The 5,059-nt window shown below is 34.7% G+C and overlaps 1 pseudogene; it reads right to left on the reverse strand.

The window, feature by feature from the left end:
• Positions 1 to 527: 527 nt before the first annotated feature.
• On the reverse strand, positions 528 to 603 carry LOC117286389 (annotated as a pseudogene).
• Between the last annotated feature and the right edge of the window lie 4,456 nt (positions 604 to 5,059).

The following is a 5,059-nucleotide window of genomic DNA, read 5'->3' on the forward strand; positions in this document are numbered from 1 at the left end:
TGAACTCAAGTTTCAGATACCTAGCAGGTTTGGGAGTTACATCTCTTCCCCCAGTATCATTTTGGAGGTCTTCCATGGAGAATACTGGTCAGAGGCATTTCCCTCTTCTCTGGCTGCTGGATTTCAAGACAAAGCTTCCAGAATGTCCTCAGGCAGAATTGGAGATGAACTCCTCTTATGTCCCTCAAGAATGATGCTGTTTTTATTTTTTAAATAATACTAAATGACCATGGTTAATAAAATAACAGCCCTCAAACTATGCTTTAATTGGAGACCAAAACTAGAAAGATAACTGAGCTATGAGGACAGCCAATATTTTGGCCCTGTCCTCTCAAGGTCAACAAAGATCCAGGACACAAAGGAACATTTCCTATAGGATCCTACATCTATGAGGCTGCCAAACTCCAAGCAGTCATACAAATGCAACCAATAACAAATGTACTAGACTTCTTTTACTGGGATCCACCAGATGGACCTTGTGAACAGCTCATAACTGACTTAAAGCTATAAGGCTACACGAGATGACAATTCCTGGTACTCTACATGATCAGAGAAACTTCTCCAGTAACCAACTATAGAAATGATCCCTGAAAGTATAGCCTTAAAGATGACAGTGCCTGACACCTATAGAAGATCTTTAGATAGACCTTCAGTAGAGTGACTGCTGATCACAACTACAGCCCTCTTCAGCTGGAAGTTGCCAGACTGGTCTTCTCCCTTTGCCCCCTTAAAGCAGTTAGGGATACTTCTTCAGAGGTGGGGGAATATTTTAGGTAAGTGAATTAGATATCTTTTAGGCAGTCAGACATGGCCTCCCTCAAGGTGACAGCCCTCCAGCAGCCAACATAGCAAGAAGCCAACATAGAGAACAATTAAAGCACAGTCACTAGTTAGCATTATAAAAAGAAAGGCACACTATTTCCCCTAGAGATAGATAGCAGTGATTGATATTCTAAATCTAAAATTCCTAGTAAGTGACTTGTTTTCCCATTTTATTCCCTTTTAATCAATATTACCTGGGTCACTGTACTTGTAATCTTATTGGTTAGTTATGCTTTTGTTCCATCTTGTAAGTTTCTATTGGATTTTATTTTTTATTAGGTAATGAGTTTTATTTTATTTTATTATTTATTTATTTTTCAGCTTTAATTGAGTTTATTGGTACATTTTAGGTATACAGTACAATTACGTTCATTATTGGCATCTTGTACCTTTACATGACAGGTCTTAGTTCTCATTTTTTCCCCTTGTCCCTGCCCTCCCTTCACCCCTCCTCCCCTCCCCATTTACAAACATTTATTTCCATTTTTTCATATTTTTTCTTTTCCCTCATTACTTTTCCCTTATCCTTCCCGCTTTCCCTACACCTTTAGTCCTCTTCTTTCTATTTCACATTGTCAATTATTTCATTAGGATCTTATGTACTGTTATAGTTTTTCACACCAGAGAAACTATTTAGTATTTACACACGTGTGACTTATTTATTTCACTTAGAAGTATATCCTCAATATGTATCCATTTACCTATGAATGTATCTAATTTCTCTTTTTTATAATTTTTTTTCTTTTATTGAGTTTATTAGTACATTTTAGGTATACAGTACAATTACGTTCATTATTGGGATCTTGTACCTTTACATGACAGGTCTTGTTTCTCATTTTTTCCCCTTGTCCCTGCCCTCCCTTCACTCCCTCCTCCCCTCCCCATTTACAAACATTTATTTCCATTTTTTCATTTTTTCATATTTTTTTCCCCTTATTACCTTTCCCCTACCCTTCCCATTTTAATTTCTCATTCTTTATGGCTGAGTAGCATTCCATTTTATAGAGTCTATTGGGTTTTAGTTTTGTCCCACTTTGTACTGCCTCACAACATATTTTTGCTGTATAAAACATTTTTGAAAAGTGGGGTGAGTGGGCAACTGACTTTCTGATCCCCCTTCTGCCTCTTAGACAGAAGCTATCTTTCTCTCAATAATTTTTTCGTACTGTTAAAAAAATACTAAAAGGTTTAGAATATAGATGATAGAAGAAATTGCTCAATTGCAGTAGAAATATTCCATGATGCCAATGACTGGCAGCATCAAATTAATACAACTTACTGAAATATGTGCATGTATCTTGTGAAAATAGCCCAGATAGGTCAATACCAATGAGGAGTACCTTTTAAAGTTTTCACATAAGTGTACTGCCCAACTCTGACTGGACAACATTCATTTTGACATCAACAGACCAAACACACAAATGATGTTTAAGCATTATTGAAGCTTACTACTATATCTCAGCTTCAGGAAATATTTTATTTTATTGCAATTCTGCACTGATTTTCTCTGGGAATCCTAGATACTTTAATACCACTATTTGTGAAGGTAAAAGATGATTATATTTATATAAATACCTTGTCACCATAATCTATCCCAAGTGATTTTACTTGATGTGCCCTTGGGATGTTTACTCAAAAGAGACATGCACACTCGAACACACCACTTCCAGTCCCAGCCACCATCTTTAGAACTTGTTACTCTACTGAATAATCCTAGTACCACTAGGATGTTGCAACTGGCCTCTTCAACATTTGTATAGCAGTCTTCTTCTTTTGTATCCAGTCAGCCCTTGATTAAAGAATGAGCCAGAGAAGTAGGTACCCACTGTGATCACCCACAATGGTTACAATGCAATTCCTATGTATTTCCTAATGTTTTAGTAACCCTTATGGGTGATTTTATTTTTGAGACAAATTCTTCTAATTTGCCAAGGCTGACCTTATGATCCTACTGCCTCAGTCTCAGAGTAGCTGGGATTATAAGCATGTGACACTGTATTCAGGTAAGATAATTTTTGAGTGAAGAAACATTAGATTAATTGGGTCATTAAGGATACAACTGAATTTATCACTCTAGAATCTTTTAGTCTTTGTAATAAAACCTGTTACTGTTCTTTTATGACATCTCTAATCATGTGCATAAAGTAGCCAAAAAGCACTTTAGAACCTAAATTTATTCATATCGTAGGTCAAGTCCCTATAATTAAGTGAGGCTTCTTCTCAATCTAGACTTTTCTTCCTAATGAAATTTGAATCGTTCTACAGTTTAGTGTTACTTTGTACAACTTACCTTCCTTTGTCTACTTTGGAAGACCCACAGAAGGCCTAATATTACTTCTTTATACTTAGTGGTTCTAAAAATTAGCAACTTCATTCAGCATAATAAAGGACCATGTCTATTTCATATCTACATCTCCAGCATAATTGTTAGCAGAAACTATATATTTAGTTAATGCTTACTGAATAAAAGAACATATTTCTGGAACTTCTACCCATTAACATATTTCAATGAAACACCATAAGAAATCTAGAAAATATAGCCCATTTGAAAACCACTTTGTTTCAGAATACTGAACAATCCATGTATTAGATCAATAGTACTTTGGTATTCTTTAGAAGGGTCTGTCTTTGATGAAAAATTTACCATCATTTTTAATGCAACTGTTGTGTAGATAACTTAAAACAGAGTAATTAAATTAGCTGATATCTCACTTTGTTTAGTGAGTGAGTTTTTTAGTCATTAAGAGATGACAGCAAAGTGATGAAGCATTTAGATATATGAAAAGATACTTGACAGATCTTTTCTGGTTTATACTTTCAAAAGTTCACAAGTTTAGTAAAGAATAATTAATGATAAATCTTTGGAAAAAGAGCAGTGAGCATGAATACTCACATTTGTTATAATTATGGTTTTCTTTGTTCTTCACATTAGGTACATTTCTATGCATCTGCACTCAGGGTTATTAATTTTTTCTCTTGTCATTCCTAATCTTTTGGTTACTACTTGAGTTAATATTTCATTTCAGTTTTCATTTTTTCCCAATAAGTTTACTGGTATATTTAAAACAAACAATAGTTACATTTATGATTGGAATCTTGCACCTTTACATAATCTATCTTGGTTCTTATTTTTCCCCATACCCCTGCCCTCCCTTCACCCCCTCCACCCTTCCCTATTTACAAAGACTTTGTTTCCATTTTTTCCTTTTTCACATTTTTACTTATCTCTTATTTCCTTTCCCCTCCCCTTCCCACTTCCCCATTAGCCATTTTCTTTCTATTTCACACTGTCAATTATACCATTTGAATCTTATTTACACTTTTGGTTTTTTCAAACCAGAGAAACTATTTGGTATTTACTCAAGTGTGTCCTATTTATTTCATTTAAGAGTATAGCCTCAATATGCTTCCATTTAGATATAAATGACTCTAGTTTCTAATTTTTTTTCTCATTGAGTTTATTGATACATTTTAGTGCAGTTACATTCATCATTGGTATCTTGTACCTTTGCATGACAGGTCTTGTTTCTCATTTTTCCCCCATACCCCTGCCCTCCCTTCAACCCCTCCTCCCTTCCCTATTTACTAAAACTTTATTTCTATTTTTTCATTTTCTCATATTTTTTCTTTTCTCTTATTTTCTTTCCCCTACCCTTCCACTTCCCCTACATCTTTAGCCCTTTTCTTCCTATTACACATTGTCAATTGTACCATTAGGATCTTATTTAAAATTATAGTTTTTCACACCAGAGAAACTATTTAGTATTTACACATGTGTGACTTATTTATTTCACTTAAGAGTATAGCCTCAATATGCATCCATTTTCCTATGAATAACACAATTTCTCATTCTTTATGGCTGAGTAGTATTCCACTTCATAGCAGCACAGTTTGTAATAGCTAAAACCTGGAAACAGCCCATTTGCCCATCATTTGGAGACTGGATAAAGATGTGGTTTTTCTATAAAATATTTTCTAATTCTTAATGGTTGAGTAGTACTCCATTTTATACAAAAAATCACATCTTCCTTATCCAGTCTCCAGTTGATGGGCATTTGGGTTGTTTTCAAGTTTTAGCTATTGCAAACTGTGCCACTGTAAACATGGGTACACATATATCAGTTTGGTATGATTCTTTTAATTCTTTTGGAAAGATATCCAGCAGATGGTTATCTGGAATGAATGGGACCTTTAATTCTAGTTCTTTGAGGCATCTCCATATTGATTTCCACAGTGG

This window comes from Fukomys damarensis, unplaced genomic scaffold (genome assembly GCF_012274545.1).
Source record: "Fukomys damarensis isolate Sample0158 unplaced genomic scaffold, DMR_v1.0_HiC HiC_scaffold_16, whole genome shotgun sequence".
NCBI classification, from domain to species: domain Eukaryota; kingdom Metazoa; phylum Chordata; class Mammalia; order Rodentia; family Bathyergidae; genus Fukomys; species Fukomys damarensis.